At 37.2% G+C, this 18,079-nt stretch overlaps 1 protein-coding gene across 1 annotated transcript in view; it reads left to right on the top strand.

Annotated features, from left to right (window-relative positions):
• LOC128741770 (uncharacterized) overlaps positions 1 to 18,079 on the top strand; it is a 131,794-nt gene that overhangs the window by 3,232 nt on the left and 110,483 nt on the right. The window lies entirely within an intron of this gene.

Genomic DNA, 18,079 nt, shown 5'->3' with positions numbered 1-18,079 from the left:
TTTTCTGCCATATAAAATACTTTCAGTTTCACGTTAAATTATTTCGCTCTCAAATATTATGGCCCGTTAGTGAATAATGGCGTAATATTCAACAGACATTTATAAAAAAATAACGCAATGATCATAGTTATGCACAATGTTGAAAAATACTCATATAAAGAAAAATGCGCAGAATTAGGAGCTGCGCAGAATTAGGGGCGGTCACGGTATATCTTATAAATATTAAGTCTAGAAAGATACTATTTTCACATTTTCAAAGAAAATTGTGCAAGGAATTCGAAAAAAGTGGTATTTTTTAGCACCAGTGCTGCCAAATATTTTTTAATTCGATTTGAAAACTAAAGTTCTACTTTTCTCTCAATGAATACATTTTAATCTCAAAAGTTCCGACTCCATCGTATTCCACGGATTTTTTTTACATTAGAATCACTTCCCAAGGAACAATTTTTGCTTATTAAACGTTTACCCGACAGCTTTTATTCAGCACATGCTGTATAGCTGCTTTTCAAGTATGTCTAAACACCTCTGTTCAATGCTTATACAGTTGGTTTTGGAGAATTTAAGCAGCACAGTGCTGAATATGGGCATGGAAGATATGTTTGTATGACTGTTAAGCAACGTATAGTAAAATGTTTATTCAGTACGTATAGATATGTTTATTAAACTTCTGCTGATGACACTGAAGCTACGTTTATTCCACAGCAGTTCAACTTTTAGACAAGCAAAAAGAAAAAAATATGCAGGAAGTATTTTTTTTATTTTGTGGGTTTCGCTATTTTCATGGCCATTTTTGTATGCATATATTATAATTTAATAAGAGACTTTAGTAGAAAATCATTGGTTGACTCTAAATTGATCAAGCCTGCCAAATACTTTTTTTATTCACCCGGGTTCGAACTTACATCCTATCGGTCGGAAGCCGTCAACGAACACATCTGAGATAATCTGACATATGACAGGCGCCGAGTTTTCAGCCGATGTAGATTTACCGGCTTAAGTTTGTCAAATGTGGAACAAAAATGGGCTAAAATACATTTAAGCGCTGAAGAGTAGTTTCTTAAATCATGTTTGGCATCTGCTGTACAAGATTACTTTAGAAGTATTTATTCCGCACATGTTAAACATTTAATAAACTATTTGTACCAAAATAAAGCATTTCGCTTGTACCACCAGAAACATAACACAGTCGCAACGCAGAGGACTTTTTTCTTTTGAATATTGACGACGGTAAGCGGTGCTACTGAATAAAATTAACTGGAAACTAGAAATCCAGAATGTTCGGTTAGCGATTGTTCATTTAGTTAGCAGTGATGTGACTAGCAGCAGCAGTGATTAGTTAGCAGCAGGAGTGATTCGTGTTAGTACCGCAGAGAAGGAGTACTTTTGTCACCCCGTCATTAGTTTACGCAGATAGTCCTGAGCTTCCAGAAAACAAAAAAGAGCAGCGGATGGCACGAGAAGCAGTGGTGTTTTCGCGCACCGGCAGCGGGAGTAGTGGTGGTATCGCCACTATGCCACCCGATCATAACAATTCTGGCGGCTTTAGCCCGACGGAATTCATCTCGCTGAGCAAATCCATTGTGAGTAACTCGTAAAGCGTCAAGCAGCCGGCTGCCTTTGGATATAAGTTTGTTAAAGTTAAATTTCGGGACGACGAGGTACAACGACACGCCGAGGGAAAAGATACACACCGTACAGACAACACTTAAAAGGATTTCCACGACCAGCAAAGATTTGCGGCGGCTAAAAGTTGTTATGCAAATGTTTTCTATTCTTAATGTACCAAAAAAAAATAAAATAAAAATAAAGTGTACCTAACATAAATTTAAAGCATAAATTATAAAGTGTAAAGTATAAAGTGTCATTCAAGTTATTGGTGTTATTGGCTGCCATCAAGCACCTTTTATTCCACACCTGCTCTTGGTGGTGCTACTGATACGTTTGTACGACGATTATTCGACACATATTCCACAATTCCTCTTAGCAATGCAGCTGATGCATTTGGGCAACTTTCATTCCACTCTTATTCCACACTCGCTCTCAGCAATGCTGCTGATAAGTTTGCGCAACGCTCATTCCACACTTATTCCACTTTTAATCCACACCTTCTCGCAGTAATGCTGCGCAACATTTATTCCACTGTTATTCCACACTTGCTTTCAGCAATGCTGCAAATTCGTTTGTACAACATTTATTCCACTGTTATTCCACTTTTATTCTGCACTTGCTCTCAGCAATGCTGCTGATACATTTGCGCAACGCTCATTCCACACTTATTCCACTATTATTCCACATTTGATCTCCGTAATGCTGCTGTTACGTTTGCGCAATGCTCATTCCACTCTTATTCCACTTTTACTCCACAATTGCCCTTGACTGACACGTTTGCACGTCTATTCGACATGCATTTTCATGGTAGCTTTTAAGCGACCATTATTCCACACCTGCTCTTAGCCGTACTGCCGATACGTTTGCATAACGTTTATTCGACTCTTATTCCGCAATTATATAACAACGTATAGATGTTGATTAGAAGCTAGAAAAAACATAAGATATGACGTTTAAACAACAGACAATTCAGCAAATTCGCTTATTCAGCACCGAATGCTATCAAACAACTCTTATTCCACACCTGCTTGTTTAGGTGCTGCCGTTTTGTTCCTTGGGTTGTCACGAAGTATTCCTTGTCGATCCAGAGACAACGTTTTGAAGCAAGCGGCCTCCAATTTCTTATGTAATTTAATTCTTAAGTCGAGATAATGTTGACCAAGGACGAAGGCAAATGTATTTTGGTTAAAAATAAATTTTAAAAATAAATTTTGGTTGATTTCTTTAAATCCGTATTTCCATTATTACATGTTTTTCGAAAATAAGATCTAGACAGATGTGAAGGTAGAAATACTACAGAAATGACAGCAAATTCAGCACCAACGTTTCAAAAGGGCCAATTTGCAAAGTGTAAACAAATCGCGTGAGGGTTTCTTTTCCTATGCTAGTCCAGCAGAAAATAACCCTCACTCAGTTTGTTTACATTTTGCAGATTGGCCCTTTTGAAAAGTTGGTACCGAATTTTCTTTGATTATACAATTTTTCATGAATCGTGCAAAATGTTTAGAAAGTAACTGGGAATGCATTCACGTGAATGAGACCAATAGATTAAGTGAGTTACTGGGATTTTTCTGACCTTCTTAGAAGTACCATTAATAGATGGTAGATGGATTTTTTACAGGCAGTTAACGTACCTAGAGAAAAAAAATTGAGTGTTGAAGTTAACTATTTCTCATAGCCTTGTACAAAGGCTAGTGTGTGAGCAGTGAGACAATTCTGTACAATTTTGATATTATCTTACAGCTGGTAGTCATTGGAATAACCTTCCCGAAGACCGCTATTTTCTAGACAGTCAGCAGCGCAAGATACAGCCTGTATATGAATATTACATATACACTGGCGCCACGTAGTGAGACAATTCCGCGCTATTTTCCATGCTACCCTAAAACTGGTAGTCATTGGAATAACCTTCCCGAAGATCGCAACTTTCTAGATAGTCAGCAGCGCAAGATACAGCTTGTATATGAATATTACATATACACTAGCGCCACGCAGTGAGACAATTCTGAGCTATTTTACATACCATCTTGAAGCTGGTAGGCATTTGAATAACCTTTCCGAAGACTGCAACTTGCTAGACGATCAGCAGCGCAAGATACAGCCATTTACAAATCCCTTGGATATAGACCACTATGTTGCGGAACGTTTTGGGGATTACGGTGAAAATATATATGAAATCATAGTGGTCTATGTACATTGGTGTGAATAAATCGTATATTTTGACAAAAGTTGGGATTTTTATGAATTCTCATGTTGAATCACTTTATACACTATACATTAGAATACTTGGTTTGGAGAAAATAATTGTATAGAATTTATTATAGAGTTTTTTAGACAATTGCGTCTCCTGTAAAATTAACTAAATGGTCAATAGACCACTATAATTCGGAGCGGCTCAAATATTTCTGAAACAGTTCGATGTGAAGACATTCCAATTTACTTTTTATGAGTTTTTGACCCCGCAATAGAATTATATTATCAATTTTTATCTACTTTGTCAATATCATACATTTTTTGTAATTATCCTAATACCTGACGCAGTGCAAACTAAGAAAGCAAAGTTTTTCTTTGAGCAGATCCAGAGCCCAACCGAGAAATTTACGTCATCGAACGATTGGTATATAACCGTTTCCGTAATCGACTCGACCTTAAAATGATTTTCTTTTCCGGAGAAACAGCATCTGCCAAGCATTTGCGAAGTTTCGAGGGTTCTTTTATGAGCTTGCTCATGGACTTGGTCTCACTCGTTGAAAATTTACAACGACGAAAATAAATTAAACGTACCTACTTTATTTTTAAAGCTGCTTCCGAATCGCATAATTGGACTGCAGGATGAAGATATGACTGCCAGTCATAAAGTAATCAAAACTCGATATACTTTTATGCCCTGTGCTAGCAGTGATGTTTCTGGAAACAGCAGAGAACTCTAGATGTCTTCCGGGGAAGGAAGCTCAACTACCTGTATACTATATACATAGCAAAAAGGCCTGGGTGAATAGATCGCTATTCAATGACTGTTATTCTGACAGTTTTCCTATGAGTTAACTGTCAGATTGGCGCTGACGGATGCTTTGACGCAGCATTCTGTTTGGCCCTTTACACAGTTCGTACCATTGTTGGTCCGCAAGTTCTCGATCCAGCAAGGGATTGAGCCGAAAGCCCTGCTGTTGCTAGACAATTACAATTGCACGGCGCACTATGAAGGATCCAAAGTTTTGGAATATGCCGCGGATTAATCACTGTGGTATTTGTTCTACCGAATTGTATTTCAGAAGGATAACAGATGGATCAATGAGTGCTCAATTCAATTAACGGAAAATTAGCAATGATTGACTTTTCGTCGGAGAGCCCAATTTCGGATGCAGTTTTTGGGCCCAAAAGCGGGGTTCTGTTTGTAAAAATGTAAATAATGCATTCTTCTTGCCATTCTGAACACACCGAATATATTTTTATCAGCAGAATTCTTGTTTCAAACAAAAAAACTGCTTTTGAAATTGGCAGAATCGATGACTGCTAATTTCACGTTAATAAAAGGTACAAAAGGAAGCTGTTACTGGCCGTTGTTTTAATAAACGAGGATTTGGCACATTACTTACTTACTTAAGTGGCTTGCCGTCCTAAGACAAAGCCTGTTGAACAAAGTTTCTCCGTGTAACTCGGTTGAGGACTACCGCTCTCCAATTCCTCGGACACCGAGTACTCTGCGCCAGATCTCGTTCCACCTGGTCTAACTATCTTCTTCGCTGCGCTCCTGGTCGTCTTGTTCCTACCGGATTTGAGGCGAACACCATCTTTGCAGGGTAGTTGTCCGGCATTCTTGCAACATGTCCTGCCCATCGTATCCGTCCAGCTTCAGCTACCTTCTGGATACTGGGTTCGCCATAGAGCTGCGCGAGTTCATGGTTTATTCTCCGCCTCCATACTCCGTTCTCCCGTACGCCGCCGAAGATCGTTCTTAGCACTCGTCGTTCGAAAACTCCGAGCACTCGCAGGTCCTCCTCGAGCATTGTCCATATTTCATGCTCGTAGAGAACAACCGGTCTAATAAGCGTCTTATACAGGGTACACTTTGTACGGTGCACTCAACGGAAAGCAATAAATGGGTGGCCGAAGCGTGAGATGAAGTGCCAGCAAGTACAACTAAGCGATTGCATCTATTTATTCGGCCTATGGCCTAGTTCTAGTAGAAGGAAAGATGGTTTTGACGGTTTTTTTGAACAAGAACAGTAGATTACTTACAGTGAGTGAGTTGAGAAAATAGTTATAATATATTAAAATTATATGTCGGCAAAGTAATTTTACTGGCGAAAGAATAAGAAAATCGGCTGAATTTAGAAACATGCCGAAAATACACTCCCGTAGTCTACATTTTAACCAGGTTAGCAAACAAAATGATCTGAATTGATACAGACATAAATTCCTGCGATAGTATTCAAATACAAGTTATAACTATTAAAAATATATAGCGACATAATCGAACAAAAATATAACAAGCGATATTGATTTGATATTGTTTTTCTTCTTTAATTCATAGATATTGCATATTTCGTTAAACTAAATTGCAATATTACTGATTCTTTTTTTATCCTTAGATGGTCCACCTCACACCCATACACAACTTTTGTAGCGTCGCAGGATTACGAGCAGATATCTTTCGATAATAGTTTAATACAGGGAGAATCCATTTCATTTGACTTTACTTCCGTGTATTTCTATCCATATCTCTCAATCCAAGGCTCTTTGCGTTACAAATATCTTACAGATTTGTTGAAATTCTCTTGAACTGCTTGCCTGTTTTGCTGTTTCTAGGAGGTGATTAAACAAAATGTAGCTCTTATAAAACTATGAGTTTTGTGTGCTCGTTTTTCGGAAATTCAGCAGTCTGAGATATACGGCATGTCTTGTTTATTAGCGCTGCACATCTCTTCAGTACACTATCGTGTTTGTCTTTACATTTACATTTACATTTACATTTATTATAGTCAACAGATAAAGTATAATCCTAATGACAAATATCTATTTAAAACATATGTGAACTAATCTAGCACAAACATCTTTTAAAACAACCCTTATTATTTTCACGAGACACATTAAAATCAAACACTTCATAGCAGCTATTAAAAACCCGGCACATACTTAGTTCTTGAATGTCGATTGACGAGAAAGGCGTGCGAACGAAGATTACGTCTTCTAGTGTAGTCTTCTAGTCTAGGCAACTAAGCAATTCAGGACAATCGATATTTCCTTGAAGGAGATCGCCGACGAAACACGCCTTAGCCACATTGCACCTTCCTTCTAGCGGTTCTAAATTAATCAGCTTGCAACGGCTTTCGTAACTCGGCAGGTTGCGTGGGTCACGCCAGCGTAGGTGTCGCAGAGCAAACCTAATAAATTTGCGCTGAACTGCTTCAATCCGATGAATTGCATTTTGGTAAAAAGGTGACCAAACAATGGCGGAGTATTCCAGCATAGGACGAACCAGCGAGCAATATAGAGATTTTAAGCAATATACATCCTTGAAGCTTTTCGCAAGACGGAACAGAAATCCTAGTTGCGAGGAAGCACTGGATACAACGAAAGAAATGTAGTTCTTGAACGTTAGTTTAGAGTCAAGCAAGACACCCAAGTCTTTAACAGTTGTTTCGCGCTTTAGGGCCGTCTCACGAAGGGCATAATCGTGCAGATACATGTTACGTTTGCGACCGAAGGAGATGACTGAGCACTTGGACACATTTAGTGACATCTTGTTAATTCGGCACCATTCGTCAAAGGTCTCCAAATCCTGTTGCAAGAGATGGGCGTCATTAGGGCTTTTTACTGTACAGTACATTTTCAAATCGTCAGCATAAGACAATCTCGAACAGCAGAAACAAGAACGGTCCCAAATGACTGCCTTGGGGTACGCCGGAAGTTGCTACGAAGGGTGACGATACGTAATCGCCGATTTTGACTGACATAGTTCTGCCGATGAGATAGGAGCGAAGCCAAGTCAACAGATGGTCGTGAATGCCCAATTCGTGGTATTTAGAGATGGCTATCTCATGGTTTATACGGTCGAAATCTGCAGAAAAGTTCGTATATATGGCGTCAACTTGATTCCCTTGAACGATGTAAAGGCGATTAAATTGGTTGTCGTTGAGCGCTTTGGCATAAATCCATGCTCGTCAGCAGAGATGCAGTGTGAGCAATCTTGCATCAACTTTTCCAGAACAATTAGCTCAAATAGCTTAGAGACAGCACTTAAGGCAGCAATACCACGGTAATTAGCAAAGGTTCTTTTGCATCCCTTTTTGTGCACAGGGAAAACAAAGGACTAAATGTAACAAATCCTTCCAGCACTCGGGGAAAACTCCCATCGTCAATGATATATCGAAAACCTTAGCTAAGGGCAATGCAAGAGTATTTAGACAGCGTTTCAAGACTATGGAAGGAATGCCATCTGGACCGCATCCAGTTGAGGATTTCTAATGTTTCCCAGCAGAGATCACCACATCGCTAGTTACGTTGAACGGGAAACTGGAAACGGTTAAGCGAGTAATGTTACTTGTGGCTGCCACAATGTCATGAGCATGGGCGATCTCAAAAAAATCCAAATTAATCCACCTAGCGGCGTGACCTGGCCTTTCTACTAGATCATTTATTTGATTTCTTAGTATTTGAATATGTATCTGTAACTCAGTTAGCCATATTTTGTAAACTTCTATTTACTACGAGCAACTATTGTATTTTCATTACTAGACTCCAGAATGAATATATGTAGTGAATCAATAATTCAAAAACCGAACTGGAATGCAAGAAATACTGCAAAAGCAGCGCCACAAACATTTCCGATTGCGGGTAACAGTAAGAGAAGAAAATTACGATTGAAATGTTTCTGAGCACTGCCTGCTTAAAACGCTAGAAAAAGAGCCATTTTTGTTTCGACTATTTTTAATTGAAATGAAAATTTGCCGATGTGTTGGATACCACGTAAGGATTCATTTTCCATGAAACTTAATTTTTTTCGTCATGCGTAACTGTTCAAAAGGGCGTATTTAGAAATGTAGTCAATATTTAAAAACAAAGCAGATTTCAAAAACTACTTATTTGTTCAATGACGTCAAAGAAAAAAAAAATTCTGCCGAACTCGATGCTTTTTTCAAGTGTGTATGTCCTAGGGTAATTTTACGCGTGGTATCCGAGAACCATGTAATCGACCTTAACGGATTTAAAGCAAATTTTGTCAGACTATTCTAAAGATTAGGTCAAAAAGTAAAAACCCAAAATTGGCACCGGTTGGTCCTCCCCACGATTAATGGGTGCATCTCTTTTTCACAGAAAAGAAAATCTTGTTAAACCCTCCCTCCAGATATATGAATTCATCTTCAAGTTTATCGTCGTCAATAGTCACTGTCCGTGGGAGGCGAATGATTTCATCTTTGGAAGAAAATGAATTGAAAAATGTACTCTGATTATGTTGATACTGCAGTTTTTCAGGAACGCTTTCAGATCTTGCGAGAACTAATTTATGCCACGGTGTTCTTCTGAAAATAAGTACTTGAAACGGTCAGTTTTTGAATTCTAGTATGACATCTAGGGCGAAGCTGTGTTGTGCATTAGGTCAGGTTGAAAGCTGGCCATCTCCCCCGGGTTTCCTTAATTCGAGACACTTCCCGATGGTCCTAAAGCAAAGCAAAAAGCCTTGGACTTAAATGTTTTTCTAAGACTTGACCCTTCTTTATCGACAGATTTCGCAGCCGGCTGTTAGAGTACAGGACAGTTACGGGGCTAGTGCAAAAGTCATACTGACTTTATCTAGCAGCACCGCCTAGCCGAGATTCGAACATACGACGACTGGCTTGTTAGACCAGTATCGTACGAACCTACTAATCGGCTAATGGACCTGATGGTCCCAATACAGCTATAAACTCTTAAAATTGCTGGTAATGGGCATATGTTGCAAGATAAACTAATACCTACATTCATTTTGGAAGTGTTTCTTAAGATTTTTATTAAACTTATATGTGCAAGTTGCCTGAGTTGCCGTTAAAATTTCAAAAGGCCATACCTCAAAAATTTGTCCCATGATTTTTTTTTAAATTTAGCTCAGAGATGCAGGATAACAATACCGATCATCTGGCATATACTGTTTTGAAGACTAATTTTTTTATAATAACGGTCAGGAAAACATGCGATCACAAACCACCTGAGATTTGCATACCAAAGAGCTCAATATATAAGCTCACGAAATACTGAGCATTACAAGAACAACAGCAATTCTAGAAGAAAAAAAAACGCACGTTGTACCATTATTTCAAACGAATAAATGCACGCTACCCTACAACGACACGGTGGGCGTAATATTGACAGTGATTGATGGTCACGACGAGCTTTTTTTTTGTTGACGCTCCGGCTTAGTTTGTTGGTTTCGGTTAGAGTGAGATGAACTGAACGATTGCTGACACTGGATCTGGGCCTGGCTATTAATTGTTATCTACGACAGAATCGGCTTCGCCGCGGAAACCCATTTTGATTTGAAGCGCACAAAGGCGATTGCTTGATCGATAGCAATATTTGTCCGAACAACTCTTGGATGGAATGCTCAATGGACGATCTTCCGGTTGATTAAAATTGATCATATCTTATCGAGATGCCACGGACAATGAAATTCGAGTTGTTGGGTATAAGTTTGCTGAGAGCTTGGATGTAAAAACCATTGAGTTAAAATGTGGTCTTACAAGTTTCATAAAACCAGTAGTTCTGACATGGATTGTCGGCTACCATTCTACCGTTGAAAAGGGGACACATGATTTGACGAGTCGCTGAAGTTTGAGAAAACATGTCACAACTCACAAGTACATTGATTGCACACCGCTGTACCGTTTACTCAATGGCGATGGCCTATTCTAAAGAATTACGTACGAAAACAGTATTTAAGAAATTATAGTTCTCCTATTTTCTTAGAATTTCTACTTTTCTTGAACGTTGGTCTTGGTTACTGAAATTCCATTCAAAAATTCATTACGCTTGAACAAAGCGTGTAGTAAATTATGTTAGTAAATTTTCTCAGTAGAAAGCTTGCTGAACTGCTGTTAAAAATATTTTTTTTCTCAGACTTCTTGAGCAATTTTCTGCAGAAGTTTAAGAAAGTGTTTGCTTCTAACAAAAAAAGGAAAATCTTGACGAAAGTCGACGGAGTTTCGAAAACCTTTTGGTTTTTTGTTCGACATCGACAGATTTCGCAACCATCCGATCCTAGCGAGTCGCGATCCTACAGACTCTAGCAGTCTGTTCCAGTCGAGATTCAAATATACGACGATTGATCTTTGTTGGACCAGGGTCGTACCTCGAGGTCAACTGGCAACCGGAAAGACAAAGCAAAATAAAACGAGGTAACAAAAATAGGGCTTTTAAAAAAAGGGAGTGGCTCTACTTATCGAAAGGTGGTCCAATCAGTAGCAAACTTGAGATTTTTACTTGTTGACTCGAAGTAAACATTCTCTTATTATGTTTTTTAATTTTTAAATCTGCAAAGGCCGATTACAAGTTCTTGTCAGCTATTTCGTTGACCCATACGTCGATTTTTCTATCTTATTCTTCTATCTTTGTATAAATATAGTTCAATATATTTCGCCTATAAGCCTGTTGCTTCTTCACTATACCTACTGTTAATTATCGATAATATAACTTGTTTTAGTGAAAGTTGACTATCTAAAAATAATCATCGGATTTTATTGTGTGTACATAAATAGAATTCAAATCAAACATAGTTTGAAGCATTTCTAAATTGAAAGTGTGCAACCTATTGTATCATGAAACTATTTTAAAAATCTATACATTCTCATGTATAGCTTCAATTTGTTTTGATCTACAGAAAAATTTTCTATCTAAATTTTTCTAATTTTCTATTTGAGCATTTTCTATCTCCGCTGAACCTGTCATGATTAATTCTAGCGATTTCATTATTTATGTCTTCGATTAAAATGACAAAAGTGGCAGCATTCAAACGGTAACGCCAATGATAAAATCTATATTAAATTAACGGCGAGTTTTGCGAATCAGCCTTTGGAAAACCCAAAGTCAATAAACCCGGCAATCAGCCGACGGCACCATAAAAGCAAACAAAACAAAGAATCCTAATCCCATCCAGGCGCACAGCCATAGGCCGCAGATACCTAACGCCAGGAACAGGAAAAAAGGCCGAAAGTCGTGCCATAAAGAGTACGCTTATTGCACTGCGCAAATGACAGACCTATAAAGCAAACAAACATTGTAAACATAAATAAATATAGTGGACGGATGATTTCCAGATTGATGCGTATTTTCGCGCCTTTTGGTATATGGACAGGAGGGTAACATCTGTTCGTTGTATTGTTATGTAGTTAATACCGGTGATATTTTATTTGTTCCTTCCGTTGACGGACTGACAATCAGCACACACCGCCTGTCCTACGACTTGACACGTTACCTCAAATAGTGCTTTCATTTTTCGAGAGCAGAGCCGCTTTTTTAAAGTCTTTATTATTCAAGTACTAAATGTTAAATGGTTCTCTATTTTTAGCTGCACGATTAATAATGGTTATCGTTGTGTAAATATGTATTTATTTATTTTCAAACAATATCTAAGCGTCAATCAAACTTTTATTTCCTTTTATGGAATTGAGCTTTAAATTTTATTTGAATTCAATGTTTTTACCTCATTAATTTTGCCTGGACGTCGACTTAAAAAACGGGAAGGTTTGATACATAAATTTTATGTAACATTTACGTAATACAACATGTTATGCATCAAAGTCATAATTAGGAACATTACCAGTAAGTAGCAAATGTCACTACAATTTTGGATGAAACATAAGCCGCAGTAGTTCATGTCCTGAATTATTTTTACAGTGATAATATAATTGTAAATGTGAATTGATAGCTTTCAGATTGATCTTCTTTCTATGTTTGATTATTGTGGCGCAACAAATGTAGTCCCTCGGATTGGTAAGTTTATTCCCTAACTAATAACCTCAACATAGATTTGGAAAATAAAGCGAGACATGAAAAAGCTAGTAAGTCATTAAGAGAGAAATATCGCTTTATAGAGAATAACTAGCGCAACTATTCCGGAAATTGAGCCAGTGTCACCTTTGGGCCATAGGCAAAGTTCATTGCATTTATCTGCCCTCCTAAGCGGGGCACTTTGTTGTTCTGATAACGAATATTACCCGTTCCAATTCCACGTACCAGTCGCTCCAACATCGATTGGAATACATATTTCTTGAATTTCAACCTGTCGGAGGCTAATTCATTTCACCTGGTGGTTCGAAATGCAGCTTATCGTTCGTTTATCGGGTCGTTAGATGTGTGTGAAAAAATAAACACACGGTTTTCTACTTATTACTCTTCCTAACGATGACGGTGCCGGCGACGACGACAGCGACGATAACTACTGCGTGAAGAGACCACTTACTTTTATACGTTCCAAAAACCGGACCAGCAGCCAGCCATAAAACACGTTCTTCACTGGGGTTCTGGTTGATCGTTTACGTTGTTCAGATTAATGCATCTTTTAGCAAGTTTCTAAAACTTTGATTGAACAAAAATATTTTAATTATCACTTGTATTCATTCTATGATTTTTAATATTACGTAACTCGGATGGTAGAAATGAATTTTCATATTTTAATTCCAATTATTCACGAATTTTTTAACACTGGCGTGCTTAAACTGCGGCAAAAGGTGAGATATCAACTTTTGAAGCTCACAACAAACCCGTTTTGTTAACTGTATATACTATTCAGTTTCAATTTTGAGCTATTTTCAATTCACTCAAATATATTCCTCAGTTTTTTCAACAGTTTTTATTTCTCTCGCATCATTTAATTTTTTTTGTATTATTTTTATCATTTTTTGTTATTTTCGTGCAAATTTTGCACCATTTACAAGTAGCTTGTATATCATCTGTGAATAATTTTTGAATCGATTTCATATCTACTTGCCATCACTGTTAATTTGGTGTTGAAGTATTGTTATTGCTTGGTTTTATATTCAATTGTTGCCATTTTGTGCCATTTGCATATTTTTTTGTAGATTGTTTAATTTGTATGCAGGTTTATTTATATTATCTTTGGGTCATTTTGTCATTTCATTGTTATATTGAATTTTGTATCATTTTTAAATCTGTTTCGTATTAATTTTTGCCATTGTTTTTATTATTTTTGTATCTTTTTTATATCATTTTTGTGCCATTTTGGCATCACCGCATTAGAACTGCATTTGCATATTTTTGTATCTTTTTCGTGTCATTGTGGTGATATTGTTTTTAATGTTTTTGTATTGTTTTTGTGATATTTTTGTATCATATTTGTCCCACTGTTTCTGGTGCTGGTGGAGTTTATAAAAAGAACAGATTTCACTGCATAGTCCTTGTGACGAGGGCGGCCCACCATAGCCTCGAGACTTTCGCCAGGCGCACGATGGGAATCTCTACAAGTAGAGCCTGCAGCCTATGGTTCATACGCTTCCGCCATTTCCCACTTTCCATTTGTTTCCTCCTCCGGTACTTTCCTCTCAAATCCTTGAAATTATCCAGTGAATTGCCGTTGCTAGTTGTTTTTTTTTTGCTATTTTTATAGAGTGAAGCCAGAAGTCGGTCCTTTCCGGAAACTTTATTATTCTTCAGCTGACAGATTTCCTTCGGAATCTCTTCGTGATCGGGATTCGGGATGCTGTTATCTGATTCTATTGACATTGATTAGCTTTACTCTTTTTAGGCGATAATCGAAAACGAAAATAAGTCTAAAATACAAAGAAAAGACGCCATAAAGGTGATAAAAAAATGAAAAAAGATGGCGAAAGTAGGATGAAAAGTTGACAACAAGACTACGAAAAATGACTAAAATACGACGGAAACAACATGAATGTGCGTTGAAAGACGCCAAACTAGCGACAAAAAGAACTAAACCACGACAAAAAAGAGGTCTAAAAAGCATTAAAAGGACGACGAAACATGGATGAAAAAACAATAAAAGGAACATTTTTGTTGTCTTGACAACAAACGAACGACAAAAAACGATGAAAAGATGACGAATACGAAAAAAGACAACAAAAAGACGGAGGAAAGGCGTCGAAAAGACAACAACATACATACATACATTATCACTATTAAGCATATAAAAAGTTATAAGTAAGTTACTGTAAAATTTGCTGGATTTTTTATCTATCTGATGAAATATTAACAGTTATGTTTCGTTCAGTAGTATGGCAGTTATAAGCATTTGAAATCTTTCATTTAAACGTTACACTTCTATTTTCGTTTTCACAAAGTACTACCCAACCCAGTATAGTAAACAAAGACGTAATCTTACGTCAAAATAGTGAATTCCGATAAAAAAGCGACAAAAATGCCAAAAGCAGAACTCCAGAAAACGACGAAAATACGATTGCATAGAATGTACCTACATTGTATTTTGCCTTACAATCAAATGCAGCTCGCCAATCAAATTCATTGCTTGAAGATGAATCTTCAAGCAAAGATCAGATTGGAACAGGCTTTCCTGTAGTACAGCATTTATTTTCAGTGGACAAGATTACCATGGATAGAAGAACTAGAACTTGATAACTTTCCATGTTGTTGGCTTGATGCAACCCGCACCGCACGAAACACATCAGTAAATTCAATGTAGTTCTGATCAATCGCGGTAGTTTGTCCGGTAAATCGTGTTCGTGTATTATCTGTCATAGCTGATCTCGATCGATTGTATCGTTTGGTGCTTTGAAGTCAAAAAATATATGACGCGTGCGCTCGTTGTACTCTCTACATTTTTGCAAGATCTTTCGATTGGTCAAAATTTGGTCCATACTTGCGTGAAATTTTGTCCGAAATACGTTGACGAAAATACGTTGAAATGATGCAAAAGACGACCATGAAAAGACGACTGAAATGTGGCAGATAATAAAAAAAGGACGGAACATACGAAGAGAAGATAATAAAGTGATGACACAAAGATGGCGAAAAAATATTGAAAAGACAACAATAAGATGCCGAAAGGACGACGAAAAGACAATGAAAAAAAGACACAAGGCGGCAAAAATACGACGAAAAAACACCGAAAACAAGCCAGGGCAGCAACAAAAATGCCCAAAGACAATACAAAACGACGAAATAACTATAAATAGATGTTGAAAAGGCGACGAAGAGACGGTTAAAAGACGGTAAATCATGGACAAAAATAACATGACAGAAAAAAATTAAAAAACTTCAGAAAGGCGACAAAACACGCAAAAAAGAAATTGAAAAGATGGCGTATATATTACAAAACAGCACCGAAACAATGACGAAAAGACAGCAAAACGATAGACTTTTGCTGTCTTGTCAAAAAATAGGACGATGAGAAAATTGCAAAAATAAACGAAAAGATAACAAAAAGAAAACGGCGAAACGATGACAAAGGCGACGAAAATATGGCAATAAAAACAAAGAAAAAATGCCAAAACAGTAACAAAAATAACGACAAAAGCGTCAAAAGCGCCGAAATAATCAACGGAAATTGCTAAAAATGGAGATCAAAAACGACGGACGAACGGACGATAGAAATAACATGAATATATAAGGCAGATGACTAAAAACAGCGATAAAAATGGCTAAAGATAGTCAAAGACCAACAGAAAAAGGAAATACGATAGAAAAGGAAGACAAACTTGAAGCCAAGGAAATAAAAAAATATGAAAAATATAATCTTTTAGTTATATTTATTTTTAAATTGTTCTCGTTCATCATTTAACAGCAAATTTTAACTTTCTGATATAATAATGTTTGCACTATAACAAATAAGAAAACATTTTTAATTACTAAAACGTAAGTGCTCATTACTAAATTGCCAGATTCGAGCAATGGTTTTCAGAGCACGTACAGCACACAAAATGTAACGAAACAATGCTGCTCTTTGGACTGCTACACGTAGTTACCTCCGTTAGCAAATCATCGCCAAAAGAAAATGACTTAACTTTTGCCGTTTATATTGATTTTATCACCTGAATTATACGCTCCGGTGTCAAGCAAATTAAATTACGTTCGAAAGTTTTAATTTTGAGCTCTGCAGCAGAAAACTTTCTCTGTCGCCCGAAAGTGTGGGGAGGGTGCGCTGGTTTTAAACTTGGCTTTAATTATATCAAATTAGGGTGGACGGTCCTTGTAAGCCATTATGAAAGGAAGTTCAAATTGTTGCAGCTCTAAATAATAATGATCGATTATCGATGAAATGTGATATAGGGTTAATGATCAAAGTTGAGACATCATCGGGAATTTGGGTTGCTGCGAATACTAAATATTGAACCGTTCTAACACCAAAGGTGTGGCATCCGCGAATACATTTCCGGCACGGTGGTTGGAAGATGAGAACCGTTTCGCAGGATAATAATTTGGGGTTGTGGCGTGCCGAGATTTTTTAGTAAAGCACAGTTGGGTAGAATGATCATAATGTTGGAAAGTAGATATTAAGTTTTCTAATTTTCAATAAATTACTCTAAACAATGGAAAACTATAACAGTATAGGATAACTACTACTTTATTAAATTTTTATTGTTCATTCTTTCATGATATTTTGCCTTTTAAAAATTTCATTCGAAGATTTTTTATGGTTTCAATCTCACTATTCAACGGCATTCGCTTTGTTTTCTGCATTCGTAATGTTGAAATAAGCGCAAAAGTTAATTCAAACCCGATAGCGATCAGTAAGGAAGGACGCATGACGTTATGCAATTATTAGCCTTGTGGTACTGAAATCAAACAGAACCATAATTTTCCTATATGAACTTGGGCTATGAATAGGAACCATGGAACGAACCTCGGTGTAAATTTATGTGTGGTTAGGTGTGTACTTACCTTTTACTATTTTAGATAAAACCATCATTCATCCGGCTCTTCGATTTGCAGTAGTCCAATCGAATAGTGGTTCAGCTGGTGCATCCACACACAATGCTGCTTGCAGTGCAGCATCCACTATACTGCCATCGCATGGAATATTAATAATATATTAACGGTGCTAGTGTAGCAACGCGTACTGATTTATTGGCGATAAGATGAGTCGTGTAACCGGTACAAATCATGATGTTAAAAGTTACAGCTGTGTAAGCATCTGGTTCAACATAGCTTTGCAGTCGTTCAAGGGACCGTAATGGTGCCGGTCGTCCGTAACGGATATGAATTTTCATGTAGTTCGATGAAGTGGTGGAAAAACGGTCGTGCAACACGTGTAATTACCAAGATATCATTTATTTTTTTATGATAACTTTTTTATTTTATAGGTATACTTTGCCTCGTTTATTTTATATATTCTATTTGTTTTACTCATACATTTTTGCATAGCAAAGCAGCAACCTGCAGTTGATACCGATTCGCGGCAAAAAAGCAATACTCTTTTGAGGGGGATAAATCGAATTTTTAACAGATCCTTGCTGAGAGTTTTACCGCTACCACCATTAAATTTGTACCGAAAAAAGTCCTTTTA

The sequence above is a fragment of the Sabethes cyaneus genome, chromosome 3, assembly GCF_943734655.1.
Source record: "Sabethes cyaneus chromosome 3, idSabCyanKW18_F2, whole genome shotgun sequence".
NCBI lineage: Eukaryota > Metazoa > Arthropoda > Insecta > Diptera > Culicidae > Sabethes > Sabethes cyaneus.
The sequence above is the reverse complement of the archived record's forward strand: the minus strand, read 5'-3'. Positions and strand labels throughout refer to the sequence as shown.